The sequence below is a fragment of the Ailuropoda melanoleuca genome, chromosome 7, assembly GCF_002007445.2.
Source record: "Ailuropoda melanoleuca isolate Jingjing chromosome 7, ASM200744v2, whole genome shotgun sequence".
In the NCBI taxonomy this organism is placed as follows: domain Eukaryota; kingdom Metazoa; phylum Chordata; class Mammalia; order Carnivora; family Ursidae; genus Ailuropoda; species Ailuropoda melanoleuca.
Window position 1 is genome coordinate 13,135,097 of NC_048224.1, and position 22,091 is coordinate 13,157,187.

Consider the following 22,091-nt stretch of genomic DNA (forward strand, 5'->3'; position numbering starts at 1 on the left):
GGAACTCAAAGATAATCTGTTTATATCCGTTCAAGTTGAATGGTAGCTTCATAGATGTTCATTTTATTATTTTGCTTTTTACCTTACACATCACTTATATTCTCCTGTATGTACAAAATATCATNACGGAGGAGCCTGATGTGGGACCCGATCCCATAACGCCGGGATCACGCCCTGAGCCGAAGGCAGACGCTTAACCGCTGTGCCACCCAGGCGCCCCAGAAAAGTAGGCACCAAGATCTTTTTTAACCTGAAAGCTTTGCAAAACTGAATGGGCTAGGAAGGGAACTCAAAGATAATCTGTTTATATCCTAGTTCAAGTTGAATGGTAGCTTCATAGATGTTCATTTTATTATTTTGCTTTTTACCTTACACATCACTTATATTCTCCTGTATGTACAAAATATCATATTGTTAAAAATTAACTTGTAGGGATGCCTGGGTGGCTTAGTTGGTTAAGTAGCCAACTTTTGATTTTGGCTCAGGTCATATCTCAGGGTGGTGAGACCCAGCCCCACATCGGGCTCCCCACTGGACACAGAGCCTGCTTAAGATTCTCTCCCTCGGGGCGCCTGGGTGGCACAGCGGTTAAGCGTCTGCCTTCGGCTCAGGGCGTGATCCCGGCATTATGGGATCGAGCCCCACATCAGGCTCCTCCGCCTATGAGCCTGCTCCTTCCTCTCCCACTCCCCCTGCTTGTGTTCCCTCTCTCGCTAGCAGTCTCTATCTCTGCCAAATAAATAAATAAAATCTTAAAAAAAAAAAAAAAAAGATTCTCTCCCTCTCCCTCTGCCCTTCCCCATAGAGCTTCTTTCTCTCTCTTTCCCTCCCCCCCATAAAAAATTAATTTATAGTTGAATAAATTCTTCAAAATAAATCACAAACATAAAAATGATGAAAACAGTACTTCATGAATTCCTAGATTTTGTATAAGTCCTAGATTCAAGGCCTTGGAATTAACTGAAAAAATATTCTTTACAGACATTTCACTATACAGAAGAGATCATTACAATCCAGAAAAATTAAAAACTACTTGAAAACTAGAATTTCTCAACTAAAATAAGAAATGGTAAAATATAGATAGAAAATATAGCTTATAGATCTGGTGTTGCAAACCTGTTCTGGCTGTAAATCTATTACTAGAAGACACTAGGGCAACTAAAATGATGTGGGCTAATTAGAAGTTTGGGATTGTTTGAAACTTTATGGAGCAACTAGGATGGATTTATGGCTTACCTATCAAATTGACTATCTTATGTCTAAAATTTGGCTAAGAATAAATACTACAAATCAGTCTATAGTCTGAATTGTGAGACAGTTTCTATTTTTTTTCTATTGCAGTATTATTCTTGTTTCCCTCCTTTTTTTCTATTTGTTTAGTGAATCACAACTACCTCGATACATTTGCCCTAAATTAAAGTTAAGATGGCTAGGAGTTAAACATTATAAGTTATTATTAGAAACCTTATCTTCAAATGTCCTCTTACTCTTATTTACTAGCAAAATATTTTTAAAGGCATTTTCCACATAACTTATTTCCTTAGAAAGAATCCAACCTATCAAAACCTATCAAACGACCAATTTCTAGCCCTAATTTTTTTTTCCCTTTTCAACAAGTGTTAAAAACAGGTGTCAAAGACAGAACCAGGTTAATCTGACCTGTCCAACTCCAGCTTAGCTTTTAACACCTTGTCATAACATCCTTATCTTTTAACACTCAGGAAGGGTTAGTATTTCGTTGTAAACAGTCCCTCAACTTCACAAACAGCTTTTAAGGAAAGGTTTCCTATGAGAATATGAATTTCAGTTCCGGCAATCTGACCTAAGAAAATTCTGATCAAAGAAAAGTATTACACAGAGATGTTCATTATAGTATTATTCATCTTAGAAAAACATATAAATCCACTTAAATGTCTAGGAAGGAATGACTACCCAAATGATATTTCTTTTATAAGTGGAATATTATGCAGCCATAGAAGGTAACGTTCACCCAAAAAAAATGTGCAATCATATGGGAAATATATTACATTACAGTGAAGAAAAGGGCGATTATATTTTTTAAACTACATAGAAAAAAAATTACAAAGTACATTGGGTTTTCAAATTTTTCTTCTCTTTTCCCAAATGATCTACAATGTGCATGTATAATTGTTTCATCTGTAACACCACAGTTATTTTCTTACTGTTCATACTTTAAAATATGTTACTGTCAAACAATAAAAAATAGAAATAAAAACAGGGGCACAGTCAGTTAAGCAACCGACTTTTGATTTCGGCTTAGATCATGATCTCAGGGTCGTGAGATCGAGCCCCACATTAGGATCTGCACTGAACATGGAGCCTGTTTGGAATTCCCTCTCTCCCTCTCCCCCTGCCCCTCCCTCGCTCCCCCTCTCTCTAAAAAAATAAAAATAAAAATAAAAAACACTACTGTCGTTTTAACACTTAGCCCCATGGAGTGCACACCTCCTTCCTTCCTTTTCTAGAACACATACTTCCATACACGTGACCATCTGAAACACACACGAAAATTTTTCAGGTATCAACTATACCCTCAATCTTTTGGAAGATGCACTTAGGAAAGAGCTCATTTATTATCTGAAGACTACTAAACTATCATAGTTAAGATTAATTTGGCTATCAGTTATCCTTATAGTAGATAAACACAATTTGACTTCCAGAATCCCTGGGAATTTTTTCCCACCTGTGTCAGATCCTGTGGGATTTTCATGTTGTGGATGATTGCTATGGTCTGTCACATCATCTACAGAGATAATAATAACCATTTGGTTACATCTCTCCCCATTCCTCAGGGAAGATCAGATTTATGCATGAATCCAGAAAGTTTTAAAGAGGTTCATTTTGGGGCGCCTGGGTGGCACAGCGGTTAAGCGTCTGCCTTCAGCTCAGGGTGTGATCCGGCGTTCGGGGATCGAGCCCCACATCAGGCTCTTCCGCTATGAGCCTGCTTCTTCTTCTCCCACTCCCCCTGCTTGTGTTCCCTCTCTTGCTGGCTGTCTCTATCTCTGTCGAATAAATAAATAAAATCTTTAAAAAAAAAAAAGAGGTTCATTTTTTTCTCTTTTGTTTTTAACCTTCAGTTACATAAAGGCTCAACGTAAGGTTAAGAAAAACTGGGTCATTTTTTAAGAAATAAGCAAATAATTCCTTGAAGTATTTGATTTTATCTCTCTAAACATTTCTTCCTAGCCTCAACTTCATATTTCAATGATATTTCCCAGATAAATCCAACTGCCTGAAGTTTTCTTCGAAACTATTCAAGACCAATATATTTCAATATCACTTGGTGCAATTCTGCTAACATTTTCAGGCTGCCCATCTTAAAGGCTTAAAAAAAAATGGTGACAGTTAAAAATTATTTAGAATTAGTTCTCCATTTCTATCCTTCAAACAGGCAAGTTTTCCCACCATGAACATTTCCTCAATATTAAATTCTTCTCTCCATGAACTTGCCTGTCATCCTTATGCAGGACCATGCTAATCTCTCTGCATCGTTCCAATTTTATGCAGAAGAAAGCACAAACTCTTCTCCAAAAACAACGAAGTTAGACCTGAACCTATTTTAATACCCACAAAAACTCATTTAGCTTTATATATATTAACATTCAAGGATGTAATTACTTTATTAGTTTTATAGATACAAAGATATCTTTCCAGAGGAAAGAAATAAGCCCGTAATTGTACTCCACATATACACAAAATGATTTTTCTTCTTCCTGGGGTAACTGGCATCTCAATGAGAGATTGGCTTTTAAACTACACCACTTTCATAAATTTAAAAAATGTAATATACTTACAGCTAGTTTAATGGGAAATGCCTATACTTCATTCCTGCCAAACTATTAGCAGGCTATTTAATTAATGGGAATCTACCACTATCTTTTTGTCCTCCAGATAAAAACTGGGCATATGTGAAAACAATCATTTTTCTCTGTATCTACTACACTTACTGTAAAATGTTGACTACCGTGGGCAACCACACCAAAAATTATACTCAGAAAAGCCACTAACTTGCTTCTCAGAGTGTGTTCCACAAACCTGGGAATTTACCAGAAATAAAAATCTCAGACCCCACCCCAAACCTATTGAATCACAAGCTACATTAACCAAAAAGATGCCTAGGCCGGGGCACCTGGGTGGCTCAGATGGTTAAGCATCTGCCTCCAGCTCAGGTAGTGATCCCAGGGTCCTGGGATCAAGCCCCACATCAGGCTCCCTGCTCAGTGGGGAGTCTGCTTCTCCCTCTCCCTCTGCCCATCCACCCCGCTCATGCTCTCTCTCTCTCTCTCTCAATCTCTCTCTCTCAAATAAATAAATAAAGTCTTAGGGGGAAAAAAAAACGATGCCTAGGTCATTTGTCTGCACATGAAAGTTTTGAGAAGCACTAGTCCAGAGGTTAAGGCAAAAGGTAGCATGATAAACCATCTCTTGCATCCACATTCTAAGCTGTGCAAAGCTACACAAAATCTAGTCAGCAATGAATAAATCATCCCTAGAGATTGTTGGTAAATCTTTTAATTAAATCAAGCCTTTCCACGAAGGTAAAAAATAAAAATAAAAAACGTGTGTGGCTGATGCTTTGTGCCCATTAACAGCATCTTCACTGCACTACCAGAACTATATATTTTTTAATAACGTGCTGAAAATAGGTACATCTGTTCTCCATCCTTTATTAAGAAAGCATTCTTGCTAAAGAATTTTCCTCTCCTTTTCAAACCTATTATGAATCTTGTAGATGAAATCTATTTCCAATTGCTCGAGGTGAAAAATAATAAAGAAGTGAAACAATTTTAATATAAGCATCCTAATTTGACCAATTTTAGGAAGCATTTATTCACTGTACAAATGCATTAATGAGGAACATATTTGAGACAAATGCATGGCCCATATCATAGTCCCTGGCCTCACTGTAGATAATATGTTATACCTATAACACAGGGTCTTCACAATTTCGAGAAGGATTTTCATAAGAAAATATCAAAGCATAGCCTACTGGGAATTTGTAATACAATCTGACTCACAAAAGTATAATTTATACAACTTTCCTTAGGTGTATCTAAAATGTAACATGCCACACCTGTACTGACCTGTGCTCTGTTCGTCTACGGATTTTTAAACAAGATGCTTCTATAAGGACTTCAACCCTAGAGCCTACCACAAAAGTGCTCTGGGAATAACTTTATCCCTCTACAATCATAGCCTTGTTCTAAACAGAGCCCTTAAGTAAATTAAATCTTAAGAAAAACACACTTTTTTGTTTGTAAAGAAAGAAACATTTCCTGAACGCCAGAGAATGTTTCCTTGAGAAACTGTTTATGTTACTGCACTGAAAAGGTGTTTATGTTGCTATAAACACCTTCCTTGTAAGAGGGGATGGAGAGTCTCCCTATTGTTTACATTGTAATCAGCCCTGATTCTGAAAAGATCTACCCTTACTTCTCATGCCCGGACTAACTCACTGCATTCTGTCCCAATTAGATCACTCCCAAAGATATTCCGTATTTGTTTAGCATAATTGACCCATTACATAAGAATAGGGGACGTGGGTTAATAACAAGTACTACAATTACCAAGCCCATTAATTAGCAGGTTGTGGTGGTTTTATGCTGTCAAATTTGTGAAGCACAAACTACATTTCCTGCAATCTCTTCCCTGTATCATTCCAGCTTAGAGTTGACCAAGAGTAGAATTTGCACAGAGCTGGACAGATCTGTATGGACTTGAAAGCCATTACTCTCCGAAGGCTGTTAGGGTTAGAACAGTGACCAGACATGGCTCTGTGGGCGAGTGCAAGTTTATCTTTGCTCTTCTCAGATCCCTATCCACCTTTCCAAACTGGTCCTGTAGGTCAACAGCAACTCCAGGCCCATCAACATTCACAAAGAGTTGGCAGTTACACAGAGGCACAGGCGTCCACCGCCCCCTGCCCTGTGAGCCTGTCTCAAGCTTGGTTTCTCAGACTGACTCGCTGGGGATTCCACTGATTCTCCTGCTCGCCTCCAGGCCCTTCATTTCCCAATCTCCTACCATAAATCTTTAAGGTTTAATTTCTATAATAAATCCCTTATTCCATAACCCACCTATGGTCTTCTGTCATTTAACCCCAACTCATTAAAGGTTTGGTTTACTTGTTGGCTCTAGATTTAAATGGTCTCTTGCCATTAAAGACATGGCATATTCAACAGTAAATGGCAAAACAAACTGCACCTGCTTATGCCCCGCTGATAAACGTTAGTAGAAGAGGACCTGGAGTTTACACCCCCTTCTTAACCCTAATTTTCCCCACATAACCTTACTCTTTTTGTTCCGGCTTTGAGACATAACTGACACATTAAAAAAATCACATCTGCGAGGTGCATGATTCGATGTTTTGACATAAATATACACCAAGGACACCATCACCACAGTCAAGATTATGAACATATCCACCAATCCTAAACGTTTTTTCATGTCTGTTTAAAATTTTTCCCCTCCCTACCCTGACCTGATTGAGAAGCACTAGTCCATAACTACTGATTATCACTCTGTCACTATAATTACTCTGCATTTTCCAAAATTTGATATGTCTACATAAGGAATCGTACAATATGTACTCTTTTGGGGAGGGAGTTGGCTTCTTTTACTCAATATAATTATTTAATTATATTAAGCTTCATCCATATTGTTGTAAATATCAATGGTTGATTCCTTTTTATTGCTGTGTAGCTTTTCATTATACCATAATTCATTTATCCGTGTCCCCGTTGGTGGACACTGGGGTTACTTCCAGTTTAGGGCTAATACAAATAACACTCTTAGGAACATTTGCGTAAAAGTCTTCCTAGGGAGGTATGCTTTCAAGTCTCTTGGGTAAATAGTTATGAATAGAACAACCAGGTGGTTGTATGCTTAATGTTTTAAGAAAATGAAAAAAGGTCTTTCGAAGTGATACACCATTTTAAGTACAACCAGCAGTGTATAAGAGTTCCAATTGCTCCATAGCCTCATCAACATTTGGTATGGTCATTCTTTTTAATTTTAGCCATTCTAGGCATAGTGTAATAATATTTCGTGGTAGTTTTAATTTCTATTTTCCTAATAACTCGTGATACTGAGCATCATTTCATGTGCTTCTCTGATGTGTATCTCCCACACCTTGAAATGACTTCAAGTCTTTTGCCTATTTTTAAATGGGGGTTTCTTATTACTGAGTTATATATTCTTCATATATTTTAGATTCAAATCCTTTGTCAGATGTATGTCTGGCAAATATTTTCTCCCAGCCTGTGGCTTCTCTTTTCATCTCCATAACTTTTGAAGAGCAACATTTTCTCATTGTCCCTATCTAACTCCAGGTACCACGGTAGTTTCCTAGGGTTGCCCTAACAAAGTACCTGAAACTGGTTGGCTTGAGACAACAAAAATTTAATCCTTCATGCTAGAAGACAGAAATCAAAGTTATCAAGGTGCTAGCAGGGCCAACCTCCCTCTGAAAGCTCTAGGAAAGAATCCTTCCTTCACTCTGCTAGCTCTGGCTTCTAGCGGTTGCTGGCACACTCACATTCCTTAGCTGTGGTGGCCTATCTTCAATCTCTGCCTTGTCTTTGCATAGCTTTCTTCCCAGCGTCTCTCTGGTGCTTCACACCACCTCCTTATGAAGACATGAGGCATTGGACTTAGGGCCCACACTAATCTACTACGATCTCTACGAAAGACCCTATTTCCAAATAAGGTCACGTACACAGGTATGTGGGGGTTACAGGGTCATCTTGTCTTTCAGCAGGGGACGAATTCAACCCATAAAAGGCACTCAGATTTTAATATTTAAAAAGGCACACTGAACAATAAATTATTCAACATATATTCTGGCCTCCTTGACAACAGCCTGGTCTTTCTTCATTCACTGTTCCCATAGAGATATCCCCCAAGCTCATTTGCAGGATTTCTTGCCCATGGCCTTACTTTCCCAAAACAGATTCCAGAGATACAGTCAGTTTAGTTTAAGCACCTATTCTTGGCTAACCCCTCTTTATCAACTATTAGGTAAAGGTATGTTAAGAAAAAAATACTGTTATTACATGACCTTCTCTTTCATGACCTCCCCCCCTTGACCTACCTCCAACTAGGGTGTGAGAGTCTGGAGGAATAGGGTTAAGGCGGTGACAACTCTCAATCCGCACTAAGAACTGCTTCTTCTACTCCTAGCCCTATCTTCCTTCAATACCACCTAGAAGAAAATAGAAAATGCTTCTCCAAAGAAACATGTTCTAACGATCAACTGCTGAATAAACTACCCCAAACTCCATTTAAAAGGACAATACCCATTTTATTATCTTTCATGGTTTCTGGGTCAGGAATTCCGAAAGGCTTGGCTGAGCAGCTCTGGCTCAAAATTTCCTATTTGGCTGCAGTCAGATGGCGGCTGGAGCAGCTGGGGTCCAGGACAGCAGAAGGCTGGCTGGACATCTCAACGTAGTCAGTCTTCTCAGTCTCACCTCACAACTTGATGGCCTCAGGCTAAATGGACTGTTCACATGGTGGCTGCAGGTTTCCTAACCAAGCATTACATTCAAACCAACAAAGAGGAAGCCACATAGCTTTTCATGATCTAGCTTCAGAAATCACCTAGACTCATTTCTGCAGCTCTTTTGTAGGCTGGAATAGAATAGTCACAGGAGCTCACTCAGCTTCAGAGAGAAGACACATCACCCCCACTCTTGAGAGGAGTGTCAAAATCAAAGAAGAAGAAGAACATGTATAATGGGAGATAATGGGGAAATATTTATAAAACACAATTTACCCCAGAACATATACTCCTGGGGCTGTGAGAACAGGGGACTGCTCCATACAAATTAAAGGCCAAGGACAAGGTATATACTAAAATCCCTAGGGCTCGATATTTTGCCCATTCTTGTCTCTGCCAATACTCTTTTTGTTCTTGACTACTTACAGTCTAGCATACACTACTGACTTAGGTACTCAGGCGCAGTGTGTTATAAAAAGTAGAGTCAGAAAAATTACTTACCCTAGGTCACACAGAGAAACTGATGGCAATCAATCACTTCCCTCTCAGCTGTGTCATTCATAACCCCTTCCACTCCAACATTCTTCCTTTCAATCAGGGCCCAGAAACCTAGGTTCCACTCTAGCCCCACCAATAAATAATTATTAAGAACTGTTGGGGCACTTAAGTGGCTCAATTGGTTAAGCATCTGCCTTCGGCTCAGGTCATTATCTCGGGGTCCTGGGATGGAGCCCCACATTGGGCTTCCTGCTCAGCAGGGAGTCTTCTTATCTCTCTCTCTCTCTCTCTCTCTCCCTCTGCCCCTCCCCACCGCTCGTTCTCTCTTTCTCTCTCTCATAAATAAAATCTTAAAAAAAAAAAAGAACTATTTCTAATTCAGAGTTTCAAATCATTCTTTCACTGGTTTCAAGTTAATTTCTCATTGAAACACACACACACACACACACACACACACACACACACACTTTCCTTAGCCAAAGGTGAATGTATTTTGGATAACTCACCAATTATGGTTCATGGTACTTATTATTAATTTGAGTGTCAAGGAACTGTGATTTCTTCCTTTCTACTTCCATAAATCATGATAAACCACAAATTGTCATTCAAATATACCATTTTTAGGTACTTCATTTACTTTAAGATTCACTCATTCTCTATAAAATGTAATGGAAAGTAAACTAAATTCCATACAATAAATATTTAAGGAACACCAACTGCATGCCAGGCCTTCTGCTATGTGCTAGATGACGAAGTTGAGTAAGGCACAGTCTCCTGCTTCTTACACAAGCTAAGCATCTAACCATGAAGGCAAATTTACCAACAGCCATTATATAACCACACCACAGGAAAGCCTTCATTAGGGCTTCGGAGACTCAGTTAAAATCACACACAAAAGAGATTACCTTTAAGGAAAAGTAGGTAAGTACTTGCTGAGAAGAAAATGAAAGGTGCCCGTTGTAGGCAAATGGAAAAGCATAACCAAATTACCCAGGGTAGAGGGACTGTATAGCTTGACAAGGAGCTACAAGTGAACCTCAAGTATGGTTGTAGGTACCTGGCTATTTGTGACCAACTGTGAGGCTAGAAAAGTAGCAAGTGCCAGCTTGTGATGTTCCTTACAGAGTACCTTAAGGAGCTGAACTCCATAGGCAATAGACAGCCACCAAATACTTTTAAGAGGCATAAAAACTAGAGGAGACCCATGTTTTCAAAACGGTAACTGACCACAATGTAAAAAATGGCTTGAGGGAAGGAAGTCTGGAAATAGGAAAAACTACTGTGTGTGGGTGAAAGAAAAGGAGGGACCAAAAAGTGGAGTCAACAAAACAGATACAAGAACATCCAATCTGATGACTGATACATTGAAACAGGGCTGGCGGGGAGGGGTAAGAATCAAAGTATCCTGTCAGAATGAGAATCTACAGAAGTCGGTAAGAAGCATGTGTCAAAGTCAAACAGATCAAAGGCTAAGAGAGGAAATAAACCAAGACGACAGTGATTTTAAACTTACTTTCTGCAGGAAGCTTGGTTAATTACAGAAGAGTATCCATAAATGGCATACTGAGTGAAAGAATATGCGCTAAAGACATAATCACAAACCCAAGGAGTGTGACTTTTCATCCTGGGGATCATCTTATTCCCCTCATAAACCATTTTTCTCTCCTCTGACAAAATTGGAAGGTAGAAACCAGAGCGCCTGAGATGTCAGGGAACAAGAAACTTTAAAAACAAAGTCGTGGAGAGAAATAACAGAATAAAAATGGCATCTGTACAAAGTACACATATATAACGGCAAAAACAACAATGGGCAAAGGGATACGATTTTGAAAAGGTTAGCCTGTAAGCTTTAAAATAAAACCTTTCCTGCTGCAGTAATTCCTCATTTGCTCTTACCTTGGCTGGACCACTGCTTCCTTTGCCTCACTGGAAGATGCCTGAAAGGTCCATGGCGAAATGCACTTCTCTTACTACAGAGAATGATAGCATCAATGGGCTGATTTGCACCAATGGTAGGTCAACTTTTTCTCTTCTCCTTTGCTTCTACATCCTCACCTTGGGAGGCTTATATTACAGGTTAGCACTAGGCCTGGCATGTAACATTAGAATATCTCCAAGCATTAAGGGCTCACATTAGCTACTAGGATTAGATGCCACCTAGGCCTGACCCCAGCTTGGCCATTTCTCAGCTCTTTTTATGTGAGCTGAAATGTCCCTTCATGGTCCATCTGCACATTCCCAAAGAAAGCAAGGAAAGCACACATTTCTGTTTTGCCACCTCTGAAAAATGAGGGACAGTGTTCACTAGTCCAAAGTCACCTGCCGTGCCTATACAAGGAGGAGGTGGCTGGTGAGCATTCTGGGGCCACCAGCTAGACTGCTGGCTCCCCTTGCCTCTGCAGCCTCTCTGTCCTGAACATAGTTTCCAGAGCCATAACCATCGAGTAAATACTACTTTTTTTTAACTTTTAAATATTAAACAACCATACAAAGCCAGTCTTCAGTGAAACATGTTGTTGGTATAAGGATACAGATTTCTGGCTTTGAATCACTTCCAGTTATTATGCATTCCAAATCACATGCCAAAATTTTAATGAACTTTCAAATTTACATTTATGAAAACAGACCTTGGCACACATAAATGGGCTATTTTGCCATATCACTTTTCAAAAGGTGCCTCATAGCTAAAATGATTCTGAGCTGTCTTCCATCATTCAAGATGAACTCTACAAAAGAACTAAGTGTTCTTACTTTTACACTAATTTATTCTACATTGGTTTTACTCAGCATATGGTAAGCATATGGGAAAGAGAAGTGTATCTGGAAGCTGAGAACTACATGTAATCAAAATTTACCAGTAGAAACCTAATTTGATTAATTGAAAATTAAAGTAGCAGTTAATCACTTGCTATTTAAGAGAGGGGGGGAATATCACTTAAAAATGAATCCTTCATAAACACATAACATTAATTTTCTTTGTTGCAAACCAATACTTACTATTCAATTGACAGGAGCAAAAGTGCAAGACATCCCTAAAGTCTCCAGTACGGAAGGCCCTGGCTGAATGCTAAAGTGAATAGTCAGTTTTAAGGACAATATCCACTTTTGACAAAGAGCCCTGTTTCTTAAAACATCCCTCTAACAGCTAACTGATCTTTAAAGGGAGGAAGGGGACAAGCTGAGTTGAGGTCAAGTTTTCCACCCATGCTTAGCTCTAAATTTGAGTGCTTATATACAGTCTACAAATTTATATAATCTGTTAGTTTAGCATCTTCAGCAACCCACCTCCTACCTTACAAGGTACCAAAAGAACATCGGCCTCTGACGAAAACTGATGATCCGAGGGAGTATTTCTTTTTTTTTTTTAAGATTTTTTTTTTTTTTATTCGACAGAGATAGAGACAGCCAGCAAGAGAGGGAACACAAGCAGGGGGGAGTGGGAGAGGAAGAAGCAGGCTCACAGCGGAGGAGCCTGATGTGGGGCTCGATCCCATAATGCCGGGATCACGCCCTAAGCCAAAGGCCGACGCTTAACCGCTCTGCCACCCAGGCGCCCCCGAGGGAGTATTTCTTAAACCTAAAATTACCCGCTCCAAGTGACCAGGGCCTATGCTCAAAACTTCTCTTATTTTTTAAAAATGACAATGGTATCACTATAAACACACAGTTTTAGAAAGACCAAATCTTACATAACCTTTCTAAAGCTTGCCTTAAAAACCAGATCCTTACATGTTTCCTCCTTCCCTCCCAAACCTCTGGTATAACACAGTAATCAAAACCAAAATTAATCTCATGTTTAAAGCTAGCAAATGATTTCTCAGGATTACCCAATTTCCTCCTGCCCATGCATGCAAGATTTTGCTTACTAACTATAGCAAGTTCATTGTCTTCTTCAAAGGCAGAGCGGCGGTATTAGAAGAAAATTAACCAATCACATAATACTATGCACCATATTCCCAAAATGGAAAAAAAAAAAAAACCCTCAAGCAAAACAACAGATAGGTCAACAGGCTCAACATTTTAAATGTTAAAATCATAATAAAATAAAATTAAAAGGGAAAGTACATTTTACAATAACAACATATCAATCCAAATGAAGTGTGTGCCTAATATCTAGGCTAAGCGTTCAAATATAACACATAAAAAAAGAATAAAAGAAAGAAAACAGCTTATATGGGGAGAGAAGTAGGCATACTAAAGCTGGAAATTAATTAGGAACATTAAGATATTCAAATTTACATCCCCTGCTGCTTAAACACAAAAAGGGAGGTTCTGTTGCAATGTATCACAATAAATTATTTTAGGCTCTCCTACCACCAGAATCACAGTACCATGCTTTTGAGACTGCTTTAAATCTAAAATATTTTCAACTTCCCTGTCATAAAGTCTATTAGTATTGGTCTCACAAAACCCGGGTAAAGGCAAAACCCATAGAACGCTTGAATAATGACAACAGCTCTATTCCCTTACCTTTCCCCACATTCCACCCTGCCTCCTTTATAAAGGAAAATGTCTTCAGTCTTATCAGTTTCCTTTCACAAACACTCTGCTTCATGTATCCTCAGGAGGCCCATCCACTAAAGACAGAATGAAAGTGTTTACAGATGGTAGAAAGAGATAGGAGAGGACACTACCCCAGAGCCAACACTATCATCCCAGGATCTAGAGACCTAAAGAGAAGAAATTCTAGTCAACAAAACCCCAGTCATGGCTTTAGCGAGGAACTGAAAGTAAATCTTGGAGGTAAAGAATGAAGAAGACAAAAGATGGTTAAAGGTTCAGGCTGTAAGAAAGGATTGGACAGATAAGCACAAACTACTGCTTTACAAAGTCAGACTCCATGCAATTCTAGTTTATGGAGACTGGCCTCTTGAATTAGAACTAAATAAAACAAAAAGTATTACATTTTCTTTAAAAAATCTTTTTTAATGCAAATGGCAAACTATAACTGGCCTGGTCACTAAGTAAGTATAAAATAAACCTATTTTATTACACAGGCCCAGTTTAAAAAAAAAAAAAAAGGTCAAGGATCCCAATTTTACTGTACTCAAATCATTTCTAATTTATGGCATCACTAATTCATACACCTGTCATCTCTATAGCCTCAAGGGAACTAGCAACCAAAAGAACATGCTACATGATTTCATTTCAAACAGTTTCATTTCCAAAGTCGGGTGATTTTGTATTTAGAGAAGGGTGGTGAAGACATGACAAGGAATTACAACCCAAAATAAACCAACGGGAATTATAAGAACTAAGGCCCTGCTCTTTCCATGCAGGAGGGGTAACTATTGTATTAAGCTCCCTATTTTCCCTGGTATACACAGTGCCCACAACAGTTTGTACTTTGTGAAGATCTAAATGAACACCAGGTCTGCTTAGATCTGTCAAGCTCTTTCCATTCAGAGTCCAGATTGGGTCCCTCAACATCTGGTGGCACAATCACTGAAGCCAACCTAAGCTCGTGATCTATTATTTAGTGTGCTCACTATGGGCAGTATAGGCATTAAAATGTGGACTGAAAGGTATATTTACTCTGCTTAAATTTCAGATGAACATAGTGGGAAGAAGTGTTTATTCTTTGGAATTCTTTATCTCTGGATAAAAGTGGTTATCACTCTCCAGTAGGATCTAGTCTGAGTCATTAAAACACCCTTGTTGGGGATGCCTGGGTGGCTTAGTAGGTTGAGCGTCTGCCTTTGGCTCGGGTCATGATCCCAAGGTCCTGGGATCGATTCCTATATCAGGCTCCCTGTTTCTCCCTTTCTGGGGAGCCTGCTTCTCCCTCTGCCTGGCACTCCCCCTGTTTGTGCGTGCTCTCTCTGACAAATAAATAAATAAAATCTTTAAAAAAAAAAAAAAACCCTCTTCTACCTTGCTTTTTCTCCTGAGATAAGTATTTATTAATACCTACACTTGAGGTTTTTGGTTGTTTTAAGCATAAACAAATGAACTATCGTGTGCGATACTGTGTTAAAAACAGCTCACCACAGCAAGACTGTAATTATACCACAGCCCAAATCACTTCTGTTATGTACACATCAATGCATCTTTCACTAGCAAAATAACTTGTATCTTATATCCACATACGTCTTTGAAAACAGATTACAATTATGTTTCATTAATACCACAAATTTTTACTTTATATTCTGCCAAGTGATTTAAGTTACTTTTGTTGTAAAAAGAACTATATCCATCAGAGCACAGTACAATGTCCAGGATACAGAATTTTAAAAACAACTTAATTTGAATCTGATATGAACTACTTACAAATCTGGGCAAGCCAGTTGGCTTCTTCAAAGACTGGGATTATCAACAATACTCCCTATATCTCAGGTAAATTATACAGATCAAATGTGAAAATGTTTTATATACTCAAAATTTCTATACAAAACCATGAGGAAAGGACTGACAGATCTTATTATATAAACATTTAATATTTTTGTATGGCAAAAGACAAAGACACCAGTACCAAATGAGTAACTAGCAGAAAATAATTACAAAACACATCTGACAAAGGATTAATACCTTTAAAGAACTCCAACAATTGAATATGCAAAAGAACCCAAGAGAAAAAAATGAGCAAGAAATAGAAGAAATACAAATAAGTGAAAAACAAATGAAATGGTAGTCAATCTCACTAGTAAGCACAGAAATGAAAATAAAAGATGAATTTTGCCAAAAGTTGGTGATTGTTAATATTCAATGTTGGAAGCACTATATGGAAAGGGGCATTCTCATACACTGCCCTTTGTGGGGGGGGTGGTTAATATAGGTCTACAAAATCTTTTAGAAAGACTTAGAGTAAAATATTATTAAATTTTAAAATCATACATTCTTTCATCACTTTTAATATTTATTCAACTGAACTATAAGCACCCATATTCAAAGATAATATGCCCAAGGATATTTTTCCATTACTGTTTAGCAGAACAAAAACTGGAAATGTGATTGTCATCAACAGCAGAAAAGCTGAATAAATCAGTTGATTCTCTCTATAGAATATTATTTAGCCATTAGAAATAATGAATTCTGAGAAATGGATAAATTCATAGAAACACATAATCTTCTAAAACTGAATCTGGAAGAAATAGAAAATCTGAATAGACCAATTACTAGTAACAAAATTGAATTAGTGATCAAAAAAACTACCAAAAAATAAAAGTCGAGGACCGGACAGATTCACAGGTGAATTATAACAAACATTTAAAGAAAAGTTAACACTTATTCTCCTCAAACTACTCCAAAAATAGAAGAAGAAGGAAAGCTTCCAGATACATTCTACAATGCCAGCATCACCGTGATACCAAAACCAGAGAAAGCTATCACAAAAGAAGAAAACTACAAGCCAATATCCCTGAAAAACAGAGACACAAAAATCCTTCACAAAATATTAGCAAACCACACTCAACAATACATTTAAAAGATCATTTACCACAATTGAGTGGGATTTATTCCAAGGATGCAAGGATGGTTCAATCAATGTGACAAACCACATCAACAACACAAAGGATAAAAATCTTATGATCATCTCAACAGATGCAGACAAAGCATTTGACAAAATTCAACAACTCTGCATGATAAAAACACAATGAAGTAGGTTTAGAAGGAACATTCCTCAACATAATAAAGGCCATATATGAAAATCTCACAGCTAACATCACACATAATGGCAAAAACTTGACAGCTTTACCTCTAAAGTTAGCAAAAAGATAAGAATGTCTACTCTTGCCACTTTTATTCAATATAAGACTAGAAGTTCTAGTCACAGCGATCAGACAAGAAAAAGAAATGAGGCATCCATATCAGCAAAGAAGAAGTTAAACTGTTACTATTTGCAGATGATATGATACTACAGAAAATCCTAAAGACTCCACCAAAAAACTACAAGAATACAAGAATTTAAAAAGTTGCAGGATACAAAATACCTAGAAATCAGTAGCATTTCTACACACTAATAACAAAGTAGCAGAGGAGAAACTTAAAAAAAAACAATTCCATTTATATGTGCACCAAAAAGAATAAAATACCTAGGAATAAACTTAACCCAGATGTGAAAGACCTGTACTCTGAGAACTATAAAACACTGACGGAAGAAACTGAAGATGACATAAACAAATGCAAAGGTATTCCATGCTTGTGCCTCAGAAGAATACTGTTAAAATGTCCATACTACCCAAAGTAATCTGTAGTCAATGCAATCCCTACCAATAACATTTTTCACAGAACTAGAACAAATAATACTAAAATTTGTATGGAACCACAAAAGACCCTAAAGAGCCAAAGGAATCTTGGGAAGAAAAAAAGAAGGGGGAAAAAAAAAAAAGAACAGAACTGGAGGTATCACAATCCCAGATTTCACTATATACTACAAAGCTATAGTAATCAAAACAGTATAGCATTGGCACAAAAATAGACACATAGATCAATGGAACCAAACATAAAGCCCAGAAATAAACCCATACTAATATGGTTAATTAATCTGTGAGAAAGCAGGCAAGACTATAAAATGGGGAAAGACAGTCTCTTTAATGAAAACTGGACAGCTACATGTATAAGAATGAAACTGGACCAAAATAAACTCAAAGCGGATTAAAGACCTAACTGCGAGACCTAAAACCACAGAAACTTTAGAAGAAAGCACAGGCAATAATTTCTCTGACATCAGTTGCAACAACATTCTTCATATCCTCAAGCAAGGGAAACAAAAGCAAAAATAAACTATTGGGACTATATCAAAATAAAAACCTTTTGCACACCAAAGGAAACCGTCAACAAAACAAAAAGGCAACCTACCAAATGGGAGAAGATATTTGTAGATGATATATCCAATAAGGGATTAACATCCAAAATACATAAAACCCAGCACCAAAACAAAAAACAAAAACAAAACACCAAACCCACACAAAGAAGAAGAAAGAGGAGGAGGAGGAAAAATGGGCAGAGGACCTGAGTAGACATTTCTCCAAAAAAGACAGACAGATGGTCAACAGACACGTGAAAAGATGCTCACCATCACTAACCATCAGGTAAATGCAAATCAAAACTACAATGATAACCTTACACCTGTCAGAATGGCTACAATCAGGAAGGCAAGAAATAACAAGTGTGGTGGAGAATGTGGAGAAAGGGAACCCTTGTATGTTGTTTGTGGGAATGTAGATTGTGCAGCCACTGTGGAAAACAGTACGGAGAATCCTCAAAAAAATTTAAAATAGAAATACCACATGATCTAATAACTCCAAAGAAAATAAAAACACTAATTCGAAAACATGTACGAACCCCTTTGTTTATTGCAGTGTTATTTACAATAGCCAAGATATGGAAACAACCTAAGTGTCTATCAACAGAGGAATGGATAATGAAGATGTGGGGTGTATATGTGTATGTGTGTATACACACATACATACATACATACATACATACAGACATTGGAACACTGAGCAGCCTTAAAAAGAAGGATGAGATCGTGCCATCCTTTGTGACAACATGGATGGACCTACAGGGTATTGTGCTAAGTAAAATAAGTCAGATTGCCAAAGACATACACCAAATGATTTCACTCATACATGGAATCTCAAAAAAATAATAAAATAAACAAACAAAAAAGCAGAAGCAGACATATAAATTAGAGAAAAAATGATGGTTGCCAGAGGAGATGGGAGTGGGGGTTAGGTAAAGCAGGTGAAGGAGAGTGGGAGATACAGGCCTCCACTCATGAAATGAGTAAGTCATGGGGATAAAAGAGCATAGGGAATACCAGTCATTGATACTATAATAGTGTTGTATGGTGACAGATGGTAGCTACACTTGTGGTGAGCATAAGGTATGGAGAAGCTGAAGAACTATGTTGTACACCTGAAACTAATGTAACATTGTATGTCAATTATACTCACAAAAAAAAAATGTTAGGAATTATGTATCTCTTCATCTACTGATCTTGAAATATGTCCAAGACATGTTTAACTTAAAAATTCAAGTTAGAGAATCATGTAAATGGTATGAATCTAGTTTTGTAAAATATTCATCTTTTTAAAATTTTTTAAATGTGTCTATTCTATTGACCATATGAGAAAGATATGGAAGAAACACATCATGATGTTAATTCTGGTCACCACAAAAAGTTGATTATAGAGAAGCTATGGGTGTTTATGTGCATAGTGGGATGTTTTGATTTCTGGGGTGAATAATTTATAAAAATTAAATGTGTTACTTTTACAATTAAAAAAAAAAACTTCAAGAAAAAATAAGTAAAACCAAATGAAACTGACCATACCCAGCACTGGAAAGAATATAGGCATATTTGTAATAAAAAAATAACTAAAGCGACATTGCCATATTTCTTTTTCAAATAGGAAAAAATCTACCAGGAAAGTAGAGAACAATGAGCTCTGTGCTGGATGCCTTACAATACACTATCTCCCTATTCCTGGTCCCAAACTATTACCAGAAGTAGAAAAAGGGTTAAGCCATAAAACATCATAAACACATCATTTACAGACACATTGATGCCCAAGACACTTAGGTATTTATACCCACACACCCTCTACGGAGAGGCAAAGGTGAAAAGAGGCAGGTTGAGGGCAAAGGATGGCAACCATAGGGACAACAGACATGAATAATCAATCATCTCACTCTCCTCTGTGTTGCTGAGGACAGCCTCAGAATTCCACTAGGACCTCAGAATTATAAAGCAAGAGAAACCTATCTTCTTTCCCTGGCTCAGAAAGGCAAATAGCTGAACTTTCTGGAGGAAAAAAGCTTCCAAGTCTGAACCAATGATGAGACACACACCTCCATATATCCTTTCTTACCCTCAAACTTCAAGAGCAAACTTTCAAAAGGATTCCTCCTAAAATGGTAATTCTCGATCTGCCTCTAAGAAAGACTGCAATGGTATAGTTTTAGGGACTGGGGAATAATAGAGGTCTCCCTATCTGGCGGCTGCTCTGAACTTCCATTGACATACATGTTTTCGGGATGCCTGAGTATCTCAGTTGGATAAGTGTCTGCCTTCAGCTCAGGTCATGATCCTAGGGTCCTGGGATCGAGTCCTGCATGAGGCTCCTTGCTCTGCAAGGAGCCTGTGTCTCCCTCTGCCTGCCCCTCCCCGTTTGTGTGCCCGCTCTCGCTCTCTCTCTCTCTCCCTCTCCCTCTCTCTGACATATAAATAAATCCAATCTTAAAAAAAAAATACATGTTTTCATTCCATAATAGATTTTTTTTTTAGAAGTTTCAAATGGTAACAGCATACCAGCATAAACTGGTAATATCAGATACTTGCTCATTTTGATAGGTTGGTATGTTCCCCTCACCTTAAACCAATGGTTCTCAAATTCTGACCTCAAGACTAGCAGCACCAACACCACCTGGGAACTTGCTGGAAATGCAAATTCTCAGGCCTCACCCCAAAATGAATGAGTCAGAAACTTGGGGGGAGGGGTCCAGATCATGTTTTAACAAGCTCTCCAGCTTGTTCTGACTCTGATACCCACTGAAGTTTCAGAACCACTGTCTCAGACTACCCCTGTAAAAATAGCATGTACTTGTACAAGTGTTTTTATCCCACACACCTGCAAAGTTTAACAGTAATAATGCTGTAACATTCTCATCCAGTAACCTTCATTTGTTATTTTTGTTTTTGTAATGCAACCGATTTTGTTTTCAAGAAACTTTGTTCCCCTAAGTTGGTAACTGAGGTTACTAAAATATCTGTGACCATCACCAAAACTGCTTCTAACTTCACTGCCACAGAGCACAATACACGACCAAATCCCTCCCCTTATTAAGTATGTAGTCTGTCTTTTGGCTAGAACTCCTACTGTTTATGCCACTTGACTTTTTGCATCACCAGCTATAAAAAGACTTAACTTAAATACATATATATATACATACATCCTCCACTGTATAAGACAATTCAGCAAACACAGATGATCTAACATCTACTATACAAAAGACACCATATTAAGCTACTACTATACATAAGACAGCAAGAAAGGCCCTGACTTCAGCAAATGTGCAAACCAGTTGGAGAATATCATGCAGAATATGGCAGAGACTCAGAGCTCTCCACCAAAAATCTGTTCCTGCTTCCCTGTTACACAATATTCCCCTGCTTCCTCTGCAGCACAGTGGTTGTATGAATAATTCTTACCGAGACTGTGAGAAGTGATACAGGACTTTGGACGTCTTGGACTTTAAATATCGATATGCTTCTCCTTCCGTCCCGGCCCCCGCTGAAACCTAGGACCTAGACCTGGTGGCCACAGAGCTTCAGTCATGCAAATGACAACCATGTGTCGGGATGGGGGCAAAAAGACTTGGAAGGAACCAGGATCTCAGAATTAACATAGACTCCCCCAACCTGGGGGTATCTATCAGGACTTGCATTAATGAGAAAAACATCTTTATTATGGAAGTCTATATATATTCTTAGGTCTCTTCGTTGTAGCAGCCTAGCAGGGTGTGACTCATGAACTATGTAAGTCCTTAAAGACTAACTGGTACGCCATATACAGGGGCTATAGACACAAGCTCCCCTGTATAGGGGCTACTGGAGGGAGAACAAAAACTGTTGAAGCACAGTAGTGCACAAGACTGTCCTGGGCCTGCCCCCTTCCCTTCCCAACCGCAGAAGAGAGAAGACTCTAGAGAGAGTGTGGCACTATCTTTCTAGGGAACTAGTTCCTGCATCTGGTGCTGTGAGTCATAATGTCATCGACAAAGATTTCGGTCTGATGGCCCTACTCACACTTGTGTCTCAGTGACCACGGAGACTGCCATGGTTCTGAACCATTTCAGAAGCCCTGAGGAAACCTCAGACGATCCACCCCAAAAAAACCCATGTGCAAAAAATGTTCTCACCCATAAAAAGTTCCATACTATATCAAGGGGCTTGTGCCCCACCCCCCACCCCAGAGTTCATGCACAGAACCCCCACTATGAAGGTTTTGTGGTTGGGAGTACGCCTGAAGAAAGATGAGCTGATATACATTCTGCACCACAGCAACGTGTATTTTCTGAAGGCTTTCACCAAAAAAAAAAAAAAAAAAAAAGGAAGAAAAAAAAA

General features: G+C 38.3%; 1 protein-coding gene and 1 non-coding gene across 4 annotated transcripts in view; both read right to left on the reverse strand.

Moving 5' to 3' along the window:
* Positions 1-22,091, reverse strand: part of MLLT3 (MLLT3 super elongation complex subunit) — a 271,751-nt gene that overhangs the window by 159,355 nt on the left and 90,305 nt on the right. The gene's annotated exons all lie outside the window — the stretch shown is intronic.
* On the reverse strand, positions 3,444-3,548 carry LOC117803169. The gene has a single exon (XR_004626867.1). It is a non-coding gene; the product is annotated as a U6 spliceosomal RNA (small nuclear RNA).